Here is a 9,820-nt window from a genome sequence, read left to right on the forward strand (position 1 = left end):
TGTGCCATGTTTGGATAAAAAGAATAAAAAAATAAAAAAGAACTGTCAACACAAGCCTCATGCAACAAAAATAAAAAGTACAAGTAGGTTACTACACTGCCCACCTCTGTATCACTTTGTGCAGTAGGCCTTTCCTCCTGCAACTCATATTGCAGTCAGAAATAATATGTACACAAGTTACTATAAATGAAGTAAAGTTATTTATGCACTTACAAGTACTTCCTCCAAAGGACAGTCATCTGAGAGGGTTTCTTCACTGTCCTGTGCAATGGAAACAAATGGGCATTACAAAGTGTTGCACTTTCTTCCCTTTTGATGTAAAGTTAGAAAAAGTCCACTTACTGCACATATTTCAGCCACTACTTTCTTGGGAACAGGTACAAGTGTTGGTGTATTATGTAAAACTGCACAAAAGAGGAAACACAATGGCATTACAATGAACTACACTATATGAACAAATGTGATCAGTAACTCATGGCAAAATATTCTTACATTAAGTTCAGCAGTTTTCACCTTCACAAGTCAAAGCAATTGATCACTACTCAATATTTAACAGCTGAAATTACTGTACCAGCCATTTGGATTATATAGGCCTACTTAATTTAATGCGGCAAAAAAAAAAGATATATTTTACAGTGTAGCAAGATCATTTAAAGCTCATTTACCAGTAATGAAGGTGTTGCTGCTACTGGTTCCTGGCTGTTGGTCTGAGGAAGAGCTGCCCCCAGGGATGCCCTCCACAATGGGTCGGTTCACATTTAACCCCAGGGCCAGCTCTACTGCTGGGGTATAATGTGGTATAATGTGAGGGAGCAGGACCACCACCTGTTTGTTTTTTTTCAGCTCAGCCTTTTTCTTGGTTGCTGTTATAAACAGACAAACACATTTAACGGTGCTTTTCTTTTGTAAAAGAGACAAAGAACAGTAGAAGTAGAAAAGATTACCATTTTGAAGAATATTCTTGTACTTCCCTTTTACTTGTTCCCATGTTCTAGTGCAGTGTTCTTCAACCCTGCTCCCGGAGGACCCCCAACACTGCTGGTTTTCTTTGTCTCCCTAATCAAACACACAGGATTCAATTCATCAACTCATTATCACATGGGTTAATGAGCTGATGAGTTGAATCAGGTGTGTTTGATTAGGGAGACAAAGAAAACGTGCAGTGTTGGGGGTCCTCCAGGAGCAGGGTTGAAGAACACTGTTCTAGTGGGTCCTGAGGTGGCTCTGACATTAAGCAATTATGAAATGATTAAAATACAAGAATATACACTGTAATAAGTGATATAACCATAACATGGAACACTTACGCATTTCATTTGTCTGCTACTTTTTGCCAGCCCTCTCTCCTGGCTTTTGCACACTTTGAGGTGTTCCCTGGCGTTTTAATTAAGGTTTCATATTCTGCATAACCTTCAATAACTCTTGCTCTGCTGCGGAGAAAAACTGTGCGCGCTCTTTGGCCATGGTGAGCAGCCAATAGCAGCGTTGCTGATCAATGTTTCTACTATCGATACATATCCCCTTTTAAACCAGCGCATGAACGCGCAGTTATCTCAGATAACTCAATCCAGCTCTACTAATCATAACTGGCAGGTGTGTTCGAAGAAACGAATTAGTCAGATCATGATTAGGCCGATGATATCACCTTGGATGTCTCATAATTTGATCTTGGATGTTTCAAGCAACGTACGAAGAACGGGCCCCAGTTGCTATGACAGCAAGTCCAGGATGAGCGTCGAAGAACTCAGTTAGCTGGATTTGATTGTTGGCGATTTGGCATGATCTTGGATTGTTTGGGTCTTCGACGCTCATCCTGGACTTGCTGTCATAGCAACTGGGGCCCGTTCTTCGTACGTTGCTTAAAACATCTGAGATCAAACGAGACATCCAAGATGATATCATCGTGCTAATCATGATCTGTCTAATTTGGTTCTTCGAACACACCTGCCGGATATGATTAGTATAGCTGGATTGAGTTAGTGAGATAATTGCGCGTTCACGCTCTGGTTTAAAAGGGGATATGTATCGATAGTAGAAACATTGATCAGCAACGCTGCTATTGGCTGCTCACCATGGCCAAAGAGCGCGCTCAGTTTTTCAACGCAGCAGAGCAGGAATTTTTACTGGAAGGGTATGCAGAGTTTGAAAAATATAATTAAAACGCCAGGGAACACTGGGAATCAAAGTGTGCAAAAGCCAGGACTCGAGAGGGCTGGCAAAAAGTAACAGACAAATTAAATGCGTAAGTGTTCCATGTTATGGTTATATCACTTATTACAGTATATATTCTTGTATTTTAATAATTTCATAATTGCTTAATGTCAGAGCCACCTCAGGACCCACTAGAACATGGGAACAAGTAAAAGTGAAGTACAAGAATATTCTTCAAACTGGTAATCTTTTCTACTTCTACTGATTAGTCTCTTTTAGCAAAGACATTTTAAATGATGTGTCTGTTTGTCTGTTTATGGTTATCTGCAACCAAGGAAAAGGCGGAGCAGAAAAAAACAGGTGGTGGTCCTGCACCCCCACGTTATACCCCGGCAGAAGAGCTGGCCCTTGGGCTAAATGAGAACCGACCCATTGTGGAGGGCATTCCTGGGGGCAGCTCTTCCTTAAGGCCTATTTATACTTCTGCGTCGGACCTACGCCGGAGCCTCTACGCTGTAGGCAACGCGTTGGTTTTAATTTATACTTCTGCGTCGTTGTCCGCGTTGACGCGCAATTACTCATGCAGAGGGACCATGTGAAACCCGAGGGAGGGGTTCTAGCAGACCAATCACAGCGCTTGCGTCCGCGTAGAATTGACGCGTTGTTACATTTTTGGAGAGGTGCGCATCAGGGTACGCCAAAGGGTACGCGCGCTAAGCACAGCCTACGACGTAGCTACGGCGTAAGTTCGACGCAGAAGTATAAATAGGACTTTAGACCTAAAGCCAGGGACCAGTAACAGCAACACCTTAATTACAGGTAAATGAGTTTTAAATCATCTTGCTACACTGTAAATAATTTGTTGCTGCATTAAATTAAGTATGTCTATAATCCAAATGGCTGGTACAGTATCAGCTCCGCTTATGAAGCCGGGATCTAATCCTGTTAACATGAAATAAGCTTGCGCACCTGTTGCTATGACAGCAAGTCCAGGAGGAGCGTCGAAGAACCAAACAATCCCAGATCATGCCAAATCGCCAATAATCAAATCCAGCTAACTGAGTTAGCGACGTACGAAGAACGGGCCCCAGGTGCGCAAGCTTAAACCTGCTCGGGAGCAGGCTTATTTCATGTTAACAGGATTAGACTGCGGCTTCATAAGCGGAGCTGATACGGGAAGTCCAGCGCTTATGAAGCCGGGATCTAATCCTGTTAATATGAAATAAGCTTGCGCACCTGTTGCTATGACAGCAAGTCCAGGATGAGCGTCGAAGAACCAAACAATCCCAGATCATGCCAAATCGCCAATAATCAAATCCAGCTAACTGAGTTAGCGACGTACGAAGAACGGGCCCTGAGGTACGAAGAACTGAGATTTTGCGTTACAATAGTGCACTTTCTGAGATATATATTTTTTCTCGTGACTGGTGAGATTGTCGTTTACATGATTAATTTGTTGGAAACACACACTTATTTTCGACTTGTCGGAGTCGGGCTTTAACTACAGCACAAACTGTTTGCATTGCCTTAAGATTATTTGCGAGTGGCTCTTTCCTTTACACTATTGGAGATGCGGAGAACTTGATGGAAAGTGCTGTCTGTCGTGTCATTCGGAGTTTACCTGGCGCTTTTAGGTTTAAAAAAACTGTTTTAGGTTTTTTTGTGGCATTTCCAAGCCACTTAAAGGAGCTGTATGTAGTTTTCAGCGGCCTCTAGCGGTGATGTTTCAGATTGCAACCAATAAGTTGACAAGCGCGTGCTCTTGCGCGTGCTCGAATTTATGAGCGAGCACTGTGGATACCGGCCAGACTGAGACGCGTCACGCAACACACCAGAGAGAGCATCCCACAACATGCTAGAAACTCAGGTAAACTCCCACTGCAACGTTACAATAATAGGCTACTTTTATCAGCTTGACGTTGAACTAATGCTCCATGCTCGTACCATGATAAGAATGGAACCCTATCAACCGTGCCGAATTTTGCCACTGCAAGCACTACTTCACATTTTCTTCAGGAAATGTATACATTCTAGGTTTGTAGATAAGGTCTCTCCATGATTCAAACGCCCTGCCGATGTTGATCCGTGATTTTTCACCCGAAGTTCATCCGATTCACGTCTGGCCTTTAATACGAGCTTCAGCAGAAAGAAAAAAACGTTTTATTGTTTTTTTTATCAATATGTGGAGTTTGTGTTGGAGTCTGTGTTGTGCTGGGAGCAGGTCGTTTCTTAGTGTTATCAGACATGTCATAAGTTGCATAAGTCATAAGTCCATGTCATAAGTTGCAGTGTCGTCGCTGTTGAGTGCAAAATCAGTAGGCTAGACGAGGCGAGAGGCTCGGGAGCGCTCCGCGCACGCAGGTGACGTCACTGAATTTCGCGGTAAATCCGACCCGGCACCTTCACATAAACATAAGAATACTTGCTTTCAGAGGTAATAGCAAAACCCGAAAAGTGGATCATTTTAATGTGATATTACAACCCCTTCACACACAGGCAATAAAAAAAGGATTTGTTTTAGTAGAAAAGCTACATACAGCACCTTTAAGACCCAATGTTGTAAAGCAGGTTTTTTTTTAAGCATTTTTTTTTTAGGCTATCATAATTTTTTATGAAGATCATGCATTCATGACCATGCCGATTACAGTATTACTCAGGCTTCACTAACGTGATTGGTACCATAGACTATAGGCTAGACCAGGGGTCGGCAACCTAAGGCACGCGTGCCAAATGCGACTCTGATACTTTCCAGACAAGTTACATACTCTCCTGTCACTTGTTTCAAGAGCTTCACTTGGTCAAAAACCAAGTGATAACCTGTACAATGTAAAATTGTCAACATCAAATTATGTACTACATATTACAGCATTGTTTCAATACAAGACATACCAATGGACTCGCGCAGCTTTCTGTCTTCTTTGGGCACCAGATGTTCCTTCCTCACTCGAAACAAAGGACTTATTCGATTAGCTTGCGTTGATATAAGGACTGGTCTTCCTTCTCTGCTGTAAAACAAGAAAGTCTCGACTTACTCTATGTGCAATTACTATTGTTCTTGAAACATAAATTAAGACAGTTATAAATAAGTTATTATTTGTATAGCGCTTTTCACAATACAGATTGTATCAAAGCAGCTTCACAGTATTAAATTAAAATAATACAACAATGTTTGTTTCAAGAGGAATTTATTGATTGATAAAATTAAATTAAATATCCCCAAAATATCCCCAACTGAGCAAGGCAAAGGCAACAGTGGCAAGGAACCGAAAAACTCCATCAAGTGACCTAATGGTGTCCTAAAACTCCATCAGGTGACCTAATGGAGAAAAAAAACCTTGGGAGAACCCAGGCTCAGTCGGGGGCCAGTTCTCCTCTGGCATTTATGAGCTACAGGCCGGATTGTAGTTTGAACTGTAGGATTATATGAATGCCTGGCTGAAGAGATGCGACTTTAATCTAGTTTTAAACTGGGAGAGCGAGTCTGAGCAACGAACAGTATCAGGAAGACTATTCCAGAGTTTTGGAGCCAAATGTGAAAATGCTCTCCCTCCTTTGGTGGTTCTGGATATCCTAGGTATGACCAAAAGCCTTGAATTTAGTGATCTTAAAGAGCGCGATGGATTATAGGGGCGATAGAAGATCCGTTAAATAGACTGGAGCTAAGCCGTTTAGAGCTTTATAAGTCAGTAGCAATACCTTATAATTAATACGGAACTTTATAGGTAACCAATGCAGTGATGATAAAATCGCTGTTATATGATCATATTTTCTTGATCTCGTAAGAACTGTAGCGGCGGCGATTCAGGAGAGAGCATTTGATGAGTAAATACCGATTTCAATATTCTAGAAACTTTACCTGGGAAGGGCTGATCCCGGCAAGATTCGCTGCGACTCACTAGTAGCTCTTGTGAGGGTTGGCTCTTAAAAGAGCTGTTGAGTTTGATATTGTAGAGCTTTAAAAAAAAAAAAAAGGACCAAGTAATCCTGCAAGACGGAAAGGAAGGTAATTTTAATACATTACTTGCAAATAGTCAGTTTATGTATAACTGTAGGATATTTTTTTCTGTAAAGAGTGTTGAATAATTAAATTTTAAAAGCATTTTTATATTATAAGTTCACTGATATGTGGGGGCATTTCTATGAATAAAAGTACGTCTTTAATAGCAAGCAATAATCATGTGAAAATGATTTACATGCAAACGGGACAGTTATCAGCAGTGTAACTGGTCTGATTATGACAAAATAATCGAGTATCTGATGTCATGTGACAAGTAATATAAGCTTTTCCACCCCTGCAAACAGAGGTAGGTTATGAGGTGTGGAGAGACGTCATGTATCACTGGAACATAAACAGACGGGGACCAATTTGTAATAATTGTAATTAGTGGTGCACGATATATCGGCCGCCGATATAATATCGGCCGATATGGTCATTTTTTTACACATCGGTATCGTTCCGATGTCAAAATATGGCCGATGTGAACAGGCCGACATTTGACGTGTGAAGTTGAAGATGAAGTTGACGATGCTGACTCGATCTTAGCAGTAGTGAATGTGCCTGAGATAAATACACATTTCATACAGATGACATAAGCAGAGAACAGTCTGTTTTCTTTCGTTTTGAATTGTTCTGTTTAAAAATAGACATTTCAAGCTTTCTATATATGTCTCCGGTCTGTGAGGCAGGTAGATTTCGGTTCATTGATGAGACGCGCTCCAGGTTCACGCGCCCTCGCCTCCGTGTCCTGATTAAATATTTTCTACTATATTTACTTCTTATTTAATTCAATCCAGGCAATTGGTTGATGAAACATTTATCATTTACATTTACATTTAGTCATTTAGCAGACGCCCTTATCCAAAGCGACTTACAAATTAGGACTAAGTTCAGCGAGTCATCATAAAGAGGCAAAAGCAACAACAACGCAGGAAGTGCTCAAAATACGAAGTTCAGGTATTATTCAGAGTAGCATAAGCCTGATAAGTGATGTTTCAAAGGGAAAGGAATTTTTTTTTTTTTTTTTTTTTTTTTTCTATAAGGTTAAGTGCTCACGGAAGAGATTGGTTTTCAGCTGTTTTTTGAATGTTGTCAGGGATTCTGCATTCCGGATGAGGGTGGGGAGAGCGTTCCACCAGCATGGAACTGTAAATGAGAATGTTCTGGAAAGTGATTTTGTGGCTTTCTGTGATGGAACCACGAGACGTCGCTCGTTGACCGATCGTAGGTGTCTGGTAGGGATGTAGACTCGTAGGAGTGAGTGAAAGTAGGAGGGAGCTGAGCCTGTGATAGTTCTGTAAGCAAGCGTCAGTGCCTTGAACTTGATGCGAGCAGCTAGAGGTAGCCAGTGCAGAGAGATGAACAGAGGAGTGACGTGGGCCCTCTTGGGCTCGTTGAAGACAAGACGAGCTGCAGCATTCTGGATCATCTGTAGGGGTTTGGTAGCACATGCTGGGAGTCCAGCCAGAAGGGCATTGCAGTAGTCAAGCCTAGAGATGACCAGGGCCTGGACGATAAGTTGTGTTGCATGCTCAGTTAGGAAAGGCCTGATCTTCCTGATGTTGTGCAGTGCAAACCTGCATGATCGAGCTGTCTTTGAAATGTGATCTGTGAAGGTCAGCTGGTCATCAAACGTTACTCCAAGATTTCTGACCGATCTTGATGGGGTGATTAATGATGACTCTAGCTGGATGGTGAAGTCGTGCTGTAGAGACGGATTGGCAGGGAGGACGAGAAGCTCAGTCTTTGCCAGGTTGAGCTGCAGGTGGTGTTCCTTCATCCATGTGGAGATGTCCGCCAGACAGCTTGAGACCCGTGCAGCTACTGTGGGATCATCTGGTTGAAAGGAGAGGAAGAGCTGTGTGTCATCAGCATAGCAGTGGTAGGAAAAACCGTGTGCCTGTATGATGTGTCCCAGTGATGTGGTGTAGATGGAGAAGAGGAGGGGACCAAGAACTGAACCCTGGGGAACCCCTGTGGTCAGCTGATGTGCTCTGGATACCTCGCCTCTCCATGCGACCTTGAAGGACCTACCTGTGAGATAGGACTCAAACCAGTGGAGTGAAGTTCCTGTGATGCCCAGTGATGAGAGGGTGGACAGAAGGATCTGATGATTCACCGTGTCGAAGGCAGCAGACAGATCCAGGAGAATGAGGACTGAAGATTTGGAAGCAGCTTTTGCGATCCGTAGGGCTTCTGTGACTGACAGTAATGCAGTCTCAGTTGAATGTCCTTTCTTGAAGCCAGATTGGTTGACATCCAGCTGGTTGTTTAGAGACAAGAAGGATGTTAGTTGGTTGAAGACAGCTCTTTCAAGTGTCTTCGCAATGAATGGTAGGAGAGAGATAGGTCTGTAATTCTCTACCAATGATGTGTTTAGCGTTGGTTTTTTGAGCAGTGGAGTAACCCGAGCCTGCTTGAATGCTGTAGGGAAGGTGCCAGTGTGGAGGAATGAGTTGATGATGTGTGTGAGTGATGGTAGAAGTGTGGGAGAGATGGCTTGTAGAAGGTGTGAGGGGATGGGGTCAAGCGTGCAGGTGGTAGGGTGACTGGAGAGGAGAAGTGTAGATACTTCTTCCTCGGTTAGCGAAGAAAAGGAGGACAGAGGGGTATTGGCTGTGGAAGGGGTCGGTCTGGGTTCCTGTGTGTGTGGAGCTGAGAACTGACTGCTGATAGCTGTTGTTTTGTTGGTGAAGAAGGTCGCAAAATCGTCAGCAGTTAAGGAGGAGGCGGGAGGTGGTGGAGGTGGACAGAGGAGAGAGTTGAATGTCTTGAAGAGTAATCGTGTGTTGGAGGAGCTGTTGATCTTGTTGTGGAAGTATGAAGATTTTGCAGCATGAACATCAACAGAAAAGGAGGAGAGGAGAGATTGATACATACTCAGGTCAGATGCGTCTTTTGATTTGTGCCATTTCCTCTCCGCTGCCCTGAGTTTGGTCCGGTGTTCCCGAAGAACCTCAGATAACCAGGGGTTAGAGGGAGTAGTGCGTGCTGGCCTGGAGGAGAGAGGGCAGATAATGTCTAGAGAAGAGATTAGAGTGGAGCATAAGGTGTCCGTTGCGGTATTCACATCCAGAGATGAGAATTGTGAGGGTGGGGGAAGAGAGGATGACACGGCAGAGGAGAGATGGGAGGGGGAAAGTGAGCGCAGGTTTTGTCTGAAAGTGACTGGTGGTGGGGGTGGTGGTGCAGGGGTAGAGAGTTGTAGACTGAAAGTAATGAGGAAATGATCTGAAACGTGGAGAGGTGTCACCAGGATGTTTTCTGTGGTGCAGTTGCGTGTGTAAACCAGGTCCAGTTGGTTGCCTGATTTGTGAGTAGCTGTGGTGATGAGTCGTTTGAGATCGAAAGAGGCTAGGAGAGAGGTGAAGTCTGTTGCATGTGGCTTTTCGAGATGAATGTTGAAGTCACCGAAGACTAGAAGTGGGGTGCCGTCCTCAGGGAAAGTGGACAGCAGCACATCCAGCTCATCTACAAAGTTACCCAGCTGACCTGGGGGGCGATAAATGACTACAATATGGATTTTAATGGGGGTTGTAAGTGTAATAGCATGATATTCAAATGAGTTGTTGTTGCATAGAGAAGAGAGCGTGGAGTATTTGCAATTGTTAGAAACGAGAAGCCCTGTACCCCCACCTCTCCCAGACTGGCGAGGGGAGTGGGAGAAGGAGA

Source organism: Leuciscus leuciscus (genome assembly GCF_965113295.1).
Source record: "Leuciscus leuciscus genome assembly, contig: SUPER_2_unloc_12, whole genome shotgun sequence".
NCBI classification, from domain to species: Eukaryota; Metazoa; Chordata; class Actinopteri; order Cypriniformes; family Leuciscidae; genus Leuciscus; species Leuciscus leuciscus.